This window comes from Nycticebus coucang, chromosome 23 (assembly GCF_027406575.1).
Source record: "Nycticebus coucang isolate mNycCou1 chromosome 23, mNycCou1.pri, whole genome shotgun sequence".
Taxonomy (NCBI): Eukaryota; Metazoa; Chordata; class Mammalia; order Primates; family Lorisidae; genus Nycticebus; species Nycticebus coucang.
The window spans coordinates 611,802-622,232 of NC_069802.1; positions in this window are offsets into that span (position 1 = coordinate 611,802).

Genomic DNA, 10,431 nt, shown 5'->3' on the forward strand with positions numbered 1-10,431 from the left:
GACTTCACATGGCTCACAGCAACCTCTAACTCTTGGGCTTATGCGATTCTCTTGCCTCAGCCTCCCAAGCAGCTGGGACTACAGGCACCCGCCACAATACCTGGGTATTTTTTTGTTGCAGTTTGGCCGGGGCTGGGTTTGAACCCACCACCCTCAGCATATGGGGCCGGTGCCCTACTCACTGAGCCACAGGCACCGCCCGATGTTGCCTTTTTTATTTTCAGGCTGCTATGGTTCAGCTCCAAAGACAGAAAGGAAGGAGGTGGATTTTTTCCCCTCCTTTTGTCAGGAAGCAAAATATTTTTCCGAAATTAATAAGCAGACTTCCCTTTACATCTCAGGGGCTATAGCTGGGTCATATGGCCATTCCTGGGAAAGCAAAGACAGTCATGGCTTCATGATGGTGCGTTGGTCAACAAGGGACTGCATGTAGGAAGGTGGTCCTATGATGTTATAATGCAATTTAAAAATTCCTGTGGTCTAGTGCAGTGTTTTTCAACCTTTTTTAATCTCACAGCACACTTGAATCTACAGTTAAACTTCTGAGGAACACTTAAATTATGTTGATCAAAAAAAGTAAAAAAAAAAAAAAAACACTGGGCTTTAAAGTTCTTTTGAAAATAATTTTATTTCCCTGTTTTTCAAAATTTCCCAAATTTGAAATAATTTGAAAATTATTTTGAATAATTATTTGAAAATAATTAGCAATCATTATTTATCAATGATTGCTAATATTTTCATGGCACCCCTAAGATCCTCTCACAGAACACCCCTGATTGAAAATCATTGGTCTAGTGATATCATAGCCATTATGACATCAGTGCATTACCTTTTCTATGTTTGGATACAGAAATAGTTATCATATGTTACCATTGCCTAAATATTGGGTCCAGTAACATGCTGCACAGGTTTATAGCTAAGAGCACTAGGCTGTACCATATAGCCCAGGTGTGTACTGGACTGTACCATCCAGGTTTGTGTTAAGTATACTCTATGATGTTGGTACAATGATGAAATTGCCTAAGGATGGCTTTCTCAGAACATGTCCCTGATATTTTAAGTGACATGTGACTGTCTTTGTCATTTTTTAAATCTAAAAATAGTTCAGATCTATTTTATCTTTATTAATTATGTTTTCAGAGACCAAGGAACAAGTTTCAATTTTCAAATTGTGCTTTAATCACTTCCCAACCTAGACTTTTTTGCAACTTTTGAATTATTTATTTGCTTAAGAAATCTGGAAGTGCCTTGCTTGTATTTAAGTAACAGGATAATCATGTGAGCAAATGGTAATGTGACTCCCTTTTGCACATTTACAAATTGTAGAAATGGGCCAGGCGTGTTAGCTCACACCTGTAACCTTAGCATTTGGGGAAACTCAAGAAGCAGGATTGCTTGAGGTGTGGGGTTCAAGACCACCCTGAACAATAGCGAGACCCTGTCTCTACCAAAAGTGGAAAAATTAGCCAGGTGCGGTGACATACACTTACAATCTCAGCTACTTGCTAGGCTGAGGCAAGAGGGTCTCTTGAGCCCAAGACTTTGAGATTGCTGTGAGCTGTGATCATGCCATTGCACTCTAACCCAGGCATCAGAGCAAACAATTTGTCTCAGAAAATACAAACAAACAAAAATCTCAAATAAAATTATAGGAATGACAGGTCTATACAGAATTCAGGGTTAAGATTGTTAATTGGTCCTGTGGAATTACAGAGTTGGTCTCATTACAATTTTGCTAAATCAAAATTCTTCTCAGGCTTCTCTGCTGTACAAGAGGAGGCAATGGCAGACACTATGCCCACAGAGGCCAGGCTCCAACTTCTCAGAATTCTAGACCCATACCCCAAAGCCTTTTGCTTAAGGAAAATTCCATGGGCATGTATGGCCTCACATCACTAAGTCCCTGAGTGATCTCCAGGACAGGAGGGAAAATACTTTCTGTCAGCACTAATCAATGCCAGGCTCCATGTATAGGCCTTGGAAATATACAAACACATTGTTTCATTTAATTTTCCAACAAAGCTGAGAGGTGGATATCATAGCCCTAATTTTGCCTAATGAGGAAACAGGGAATTTCATGAAAACATGGTAGCCCTTCTTGAAGCTTAACAAGGAGAATAATACATTTCTGACTCATATTTCTTGCTTATACCTTTGACAATAATGTCTTTAACAAAATATTACTATAAGTAGACTAGGTGTGGTGGCTCACGCCTGTCATCCCAGCCCTTTGAGAGGCCAACGTGGGTGGATCTCTTGAGCTCAAGAGTTCAAGACCAGCCTGAGGAAGAGTGAGACCCCATCTCTACTAAAACAGAAAAATCAGCTGGGAGTTGTGGGAGGCACTTGTAGTCCCAGCTACTCAGGAAGCTGAGATATGAAAACTACTTGAGCCCAAGGTTTCTACAGCACTCAACCTTAGTGTGACAAAGTGACACTCTGTCTCAATTTAAAAAAAATTACTGTAACTAAATCTTCATTAACAGAGTCCTAAATTTGATAACTTCTTATGTATGATTATATACCAGATTGAAAATGCCAGTTCTGTGCTGTATTTCTTAAACTCATTTGTGAGAATCAGGACAATGTTGTTAACAAAATAATTTCCTATTGCTTACAAAAATTCTATTGTATCATATCATAATTTTTACTTAATCCAGTAATTCCTTGGTAATTCTAGTTTGGTAATATTTTGTGAATGAGTCTTTATGCACAGGAGTATGTATCTGTATTTGCATGGTGTGGTGATTTAGGAAAAGTTCCACATGGCTACACTTTGTGGGGTGTTTTCTCTTGTTTCCACCTCTTTTCAAGTGGACACTCAAGTATTTGTACTGTATGCAATCCCATAACTCTGACGATTGTAAAGTTATTAAAGAATACAGCCCTATTTCTAAAAGGAAAAGAAATGAAATTTTATTCTTTTTCTGACTTCTCTTCCCTGACATCTCACTCACTGCTGAGGACTTGCTAAGATCCATGATATCTCCAACTTCAGTTTATCACTAATATTGCAGAATGTGTCACAGTATAAAGGCCTCAAAGGGTCATAGTCAGTGCCAGCATTTTCATTAAGAAAGGGTTCCCAGCTACTTGGGAGGCTGAGGTAAGAGAATGGCGTAAGCCCAAGAGTTTAAGGTTGCTGTGAGCTGTGATGCCACGGCACTCTACCCATGGTGACATAGTGAGACTCTGTCTCAAAAAAAAAGAAAGAAAGGGTTCTCTGATTCATCTGGAGATGGAATACATCTCTTGCTTGGAATGTCCTGATGTGATTTTCAAACCTGGTTTTATAGAGACAGTTCCCTTTTAAAAGGGAAAAAGAAAAATCCTAAAACACCATATGAAAAAAATATTCTTTTGACTATACACATACACACAAAATTTGAATTTTTGAGGGAATATTTTATATTTTCAAATAATTTTATACATATTTAAAGATGATAAAGAAAAGGTAAGGATTAAGTTAACCCTTGTAAATCATTCAAATTAGTGCTTATTGGATAGAAAGTGCTTAGTAAATGTTAGCAATTATAACTTCACCAGAGGGCCCTACCACATGCCTGGTTGCCTGAATCTTGTCTGGATGCCCCACAAAACTAGACTCCCAGAGCCATGTGCTGCTAGTTCAACTTCCAAGCCTACCAGCTGCTTTCTGGACCCTTTCTTCCCATCAATTAAGTCTCTTCCCACCTCCAGGGAAAGAGTGGGTAGTTAACACCTAACTTTCAAAGGGCAGAGAATTTCTGGTCCTCATCATTGAACTTAACAGTAAACCAAAGATTCCACACTTTAAGTGATTGCATAGACTGTAGATATCCTAAAGAACATACACATACACTGCCTCTCCTCACTGAGGACCTTCTCTCCCAGGTTTTGCACATACTATCTGCTGAGAGCTGAAATGTAAATCTGCTTTTTAAAGTATAAGGAACAGGTCACTTCATACTGGTCAAGGAAATGATGTAACAAGAGAATATTTCAATTGTAAATATTTATGCACTCAACGTAAATGCTCCCAGATTTATGAAACAGACCTTCATTGGTCTAAGCAATCTGATAGCCTATAAAGGCATAATAGGATAGGGACTTTAACGTCTTTTTATAGAACTGGACAGATCCTCTAACCAAAAACTAAACAAAGAAACAAGGTACTTAAATGCTTCCCTAGAACAATTAGGCTTCATAGACATATACAAAACACACCATCCCAAAGATAAAGAGTATATGTTCTTCTCATCACCCCATGGATCATACTCCAAAATAGACCACATCCTAGGACACAAATTAAATATCCATAAAATTAAAAGAATAGAAATTATGCCTTGTATCTTTATAGAGCACAAGGCAGTAAAGGTGGAACTCAACTTCAAAAAAATTTTCATCCCCACACAAAGGCATGGAAACTAAACAACCTTGTGCTGAATGACAGTTGAGTCACGAAGAAGATAAGGGAGCAAATTGTTAAATTCCTCGAATATCACAACAATGAAGTCACAAGCTACAATACCTGTAGGATACTGCAAAAGCAGTTGTAAGAGGGAAATTTATCACATTAGATGGCTACTTCTAAAAAACAGAAAGAGAGCCCATAAACAACCTAATGAATAATCTCAAGGAAATGGAAAAGGAACAGCAATTCAATCCCAAATCTAGCACGAGGAAAGAAATAACCAAAATTAAATTAGAAATAAATGAAACTGAAAACAGAAGAATTATCCAGAAAATTAATGAAACAAAAAGTTGGTTCTCCATAAAGATAAACAAAATCAATAAACCTTTGGCCAGATTAACTAGAAACAGATAAGTAAGATCTCTAGTAACCTCAATCAGAAATTTAAAAAGGGGGAATAACAACAGATGTCACAGTGGTATCTGACTACTACAAAAAACTATGCTCAGAAACTTGACAATGTGGAGGAAATGGACCAATACCAGGAAGAAATAGATCTCTTGAATAGCCCAGAATCAAGCACTGAAATTAAAGAAATAATAGAAAAGCTTCCAACAAAAAAAATGCCCTAGACCAGATGGCTTCACGCCAGAATCCTATCAACCCTTCAAGAAAGAGCTTGTACCTATACTGTAGAATCTATTCCAAAACTTTGAGAAGGAAGGAACCTTTCCCAACATGTTCTATGAAGCAAACATCACCCTGATACCATAACAGGAAAGGACCCAACCAAAAAGGAGAATTATAGACCCATTTCACTAATGAAAATTGATACAAAAACACTCAATAAAATCTTATCAAATGGATTACAAATACACATTAAAAAAATTATACATCATGATCAAGTAGGCTTTATCCCAGGTATGCAAGCCTGGTTTAACATACACAGATCCATAAATTTAATTCACCATATTAATAGAAGCAAAATAAAAGACCATATGATCCTATCAATGGATACAGAAAAAATATTTGAAAAAATTCAACATCCTTTTCTTTCTTTCTTCTCTTTTTTTTTTTTTTTTTTTTATTTTGACACAGAGTCTCACTCCATCACCCTGGGCAGAATGCCATGGGGTCACAGCTCACAGCAACTTCAAACTCATAGGTTCAAGTAATCCTCCTGCCTCAGCTTCATGAGTAGCTGGGACTACAGGTTCCCAGCTGGTTTTTCTATTTTTCATAGAAACAAGGTCTCACCCTTGCTTAGGCTGGTCTTGAACTCCTGAGCTCAAGCAATCCTCCCACCTTGGCCTCCCAGAGTGCTAGGATAATAGACATGAACCACCCCACCTAGCCGTCAGTTTCTAACAAGAACACTTAAGAAAACAGGCATTTTCTTAAACTAATTGAAGCCATCCATGACAAACCTACAAACAATATCATATTAAATGGAGTAAAACTGAAAACTTTTCCACTTAGAACTGGAACCAGACAAGGATGTCCACTATCACCATTACTATTCAACATAGTGGTGGAAGTTGCAGCCAATGCAAGCATACAAGAGAAGGATATTAAGGGAATCCAAATGGGGGCAGAGGAGATCAAACTCTCCCTCTTTGCCTATGACATTATCTTATACATAGAAAACCCCAGAGACTCAACCACAAGACTCCTGGAAGTGATCAAGAAATACAGTAACATCTCAGGGTATAAAATCAATGTCACAAATCACTAGCCTTTGTATATGCCAATAACAGCCAAGATGAGAAGCAAATCAAGGACACAATTCCCTTCACAGTAGCTTCAAAGAAAATGAAATACCTAGGAATATACCTAATAAAAGAGGTGAAAAATCTCTAAAAAGAGTATTAGGAAACCCTAAGAAAAGAAATAGCAGTGGATGTCAACAAATGGAAGAACATACCATGCTCTTGGCTGGGAAGAATCAACATTGTTAAAATGTCTATACCACCCACCTGCCTCCTTAGCGCAGTAGGCAGAGCATCAGTCTCATAATCTGAAAATGTCTATACCACCCAAAGCAATCTACAAATTTTATGCAATCTCCATTAAAATGCAGCATACTTTGAAGAACTGGAAAAAATAGTTCTTCATTTTGTATGGAACCAGGAAAAACTCCACACAGCCAAGGAAATTCTTAGCAATAAAAACAAAGCTGGAGGCATCACCCTACTAAACTTCAGATTGCATTAAAGGTCCACCGTAACCAAAGAAGCATGGTATTGGCGTAAAAATATAGACATAGACATATGAAACAGAATGGAAAACCAAGAGATGAAATCAGTCTTTTATCACCACCTGATCTTTGAGAAACCAAAATTATACACTGGGGAAAAGAATCCCTATTTAATAAATGGTGCTAGGAGAACTGGTTAACCACATGCAAAAGACTGAAACTAGACCCACATCTTTCACCACTTACAAACATTGACTTAAGATGGATAAAAGATTTAAATCTAAGACATGAAATGATAAAAATCCTAGAAGAAAGAGGGGGGAAAACTATTAATGATGACCAGCCTGGGGAAAGATTTTATGAAGAAGATTTCAGTGGCAATTGCTACAACAACAAAAATGAAAAAATGGGACTTAAGTAAGCTAAAAAGCTTCTTCACAGCTAAGGACAGAACAAATGAAGCAAAAAGACAGTCCTTGGAATGAGAAAATATATTTGCATATTATGAATCTGACAAAGGGCTGATAACTAGAATCTACAGAGAACTCAGATTAATCAACAAAAAAGGAACAAACAATCCCATCTACCTCTGGGCAAGAGATATAAACAGAACCTTCTCTGACGAAGACAGACGAATGACTAACAAAACATATGAAAAAATGTTCATTGTCCCTGATCATGAGAGAAATGCAAATCAAAACTACCCTGACAGATTGCCTAACCCCAGAGAAAATGGCTCACATAAAAAAGTCCGAAAGCTGCAGATGCTGGTGCAGATGTGAAGAGAAGGGAACATTTTACGATGTTGGTGAGACTGCAAACTAACACAACCTCTTTGGAAAGAAGTATGGAGAATCCTCAAAGAGCTCAAATCAAGACTTTCCATTTAATCCCACAATCCCATAACTAGGCAACTACTCAGAAGAAAAAAAAATCATTTTATCATAATGACATTTGCAATAGGCAGATCAATTTACAATCACCAAAATATGGAAAAACCCAAGTGCCAATCAACCCATGAATGGATTAATAAATTGTGGTATATGTATACCATGGAATACTATGCAGCAAAAAAAGGTGGATACTTTACATCTTTTGCATTAACCTGGACGGAGTTGAAACACATCCTTCTTAGTAAAGTGTATCAAGAATGAAAAAGCAAGTATCCAATATACTCAATACTGACGTGAAGCCAGTAGACGATGTAATACACCCCCACACAAGAGAAAAAACTCAATTTAACTCAATTTTGGGGTAGGCGGATTGGTGAGCTCCCACCGCATGTGGCACGCCCCTGGGTGCAGGACATAACTACAACAGGGACTCTACCTAAAAAATACAAACATTGTAACCCAATTATTTGTCCCCTCACATTAATCTGAAAAAAAAAAAATTTTTTTTTAAGTAGAATAGAAATAGAAAAAAAAAAGCTACCAAAAAAAAGTAGAGGGGACAATGGAGACCCCTCATGAGCATTATGGTCCAGTGACCTCTTCCGAGTGGCTTCCGCATGTTCCCCCTTCCACCTGCTCACTCCTAAGCATTGCCAACTGAGTTGGTGAAACACTATTTTCAATTTGTGGATTCCATTCCTCCAAAACTCACCCGTGCTATGAAGCTTCCGTGGTATGAGTCAGGTAGGGAACAGAATCTGAAGCAGAGCCTTGGTGATAATGGTGTGGTGGGGAATGCTACCCCAGAGAGGGGCTGTGCAGAGGGAGGAGGGAGTGATACTGCCCTGGACACAGCTTCAAAAGAAAATACAGCTGGTATTGGGATCACAAGGATGTCTCCAGAGGGGCTGCATAAAGCCACGTAAGAGTCATGGTGACACGGGTTTTCTGTTCAGGTCTGGATAACGTCACCGTTTTCCACTCATGTGTGAGCTCCGAAATCAGTCTCACCACGACCCCCATTTCCAGGCACAAACAGGACTTTTCCAGGCCACATTTCAGGCAGCCTGATTGGTCCTGGGCCGCTTCTCCTGAAGTGGAGCGACGCACCTCACTCCCTAGCCTGGGGCAAGAACCACATTCCTCCGCTGGGTTTTTGTTTGTTTTTTTTTTTATTAAACCATAGCTGTGTACGTTAGCATGATCGTGGGGCACCATACACTTGGTTCATAGATCGTTTGACATATTTTCATCACACTAGTTAACATAGCTTTTGTAGCATTTTCTTAGTTATTTTGCTAAGACCTTTACATTCCACTTTTACTAGGATTCACATACACCCTTGTAAGATGCACCGCAGGTGTAATCCCATTAATCCCCCTCCTTCCCCCTCCCTCCTCTCCTTTTCCCCTTTCTCCCTATTCTTAGGTTGTAACTGGGTTATACCTTTCATGTGAAGGTCCTACATTAGTTTCATAATAAGGGTGAGTACATTGGGTACTTTTTCTTCCATTCCTGAGATACTTTGCTAAGAAGAATATGTTCCAGCTCCATCCATGTAAACATGAAAGAGGTAAAGTCTCCATCTTTCTTTAAGGCTGCATAATATTCCATGGTGTACATATACCACAATTTATTAATCCATTCATGGATCGATGGGCACTTGGGCTTTTTCCATGACTTAGCAATTATGAATAGGGCTGCAATAAATATTCTCCGCTGGTTTTAGGATTATTTTCTGTCCACAGACTTCTGGCCAACTGTGACATACTTCCCCAAGCCCCTGTGTCTGCAGGATTGGGGGAGGGGAGCGTTATATAAACTCCTAGACAGAAGGCCCGAACAGGTTGCCCTCTTGGGCCCCCCCTCCATTGCCAGAGGTTCTGTTCCCTCTCTTTTCACTTATCTCTTTTCTCTTTCAATAGACTGTGTCCTTTCACTTATTTGAGTGGTTTGTGCCCCAAGATCAAGGACCTGAAATTCTGGCTACAATGGGAAAGAAATGAAACAAAATTAATCTGTTGGTTCCTTTTTGCCTTATGGCTCTCATTGGTCAAAATTTGCCTGGTTTTTGTGGTGTTATTGGACCTCCTGGGCAGTGACAGGAAATTCACAACCCCTGTTGCCGGGCGCAGAGCCTCGCTTGGTCTTTAAGGCCAGGGTCGGTGCTGGAGCAGCCCTGGTTGCCCCCCGTGCAGTGCATTGGGGGTTACAGCCTCTGACTTCCCCCTTGTAAGGAAGAAACCTTCGGCTTTCTCAGAAGGAGAGGCACTGGTGGCCCCGGCTAGAGCTTTCTGCTGAGCAAGTGGCAGGAGGCAGATGTCAAGAGCTAAGCCTATAAACAGTCACAGATGAGGACTGGACATACAGGTATTTGGAAATACCAATGAAAGTAATTGGGGAAACAGAAAGTTCCAGAAGGATATATCTGGAATATGGATTTATAGAGCATGGGAGGTAGAGGCCTCTGTTAACATGTGGAGACAAACACAGGAAAGGCAGCCCTGCCCCACAGCGCGAGGCCTGGTCCCTGGCCCCGTCTCCCCTCAGCTGCGGGATGGTCTTGGATTGGTGTCTTCTCTTTGAGTCTCTGTTTTGTTCTTTATGAAGTGGGAGAGAACCAAAGTTAATTTTTTTCAGTTGTAAGATACATGTTTTAGAGAGACATTTTTGCAGCAGTAATTTTCATAGAGGAATTATAATCAAAGGTGTCTCAGACAGAAACTTAGGTTTACTTTATATTGGAACCCATTATAGGGTTCCATGATGAGTACCAGTCTGGCTGATCTCCGGGCCACACTGTCAGACCAGCCAGTCTTCTCATGTGTCCATCAGCTAATGTCCCTTTCTGGGCTTTAGGGAAACAGAAGCTCTCAGCTCCAAGTAAAAGCACTGACCCCTGTGTGACCTTGGACCTGACCACCAGTCTCAGACTCACAAAGCACTGA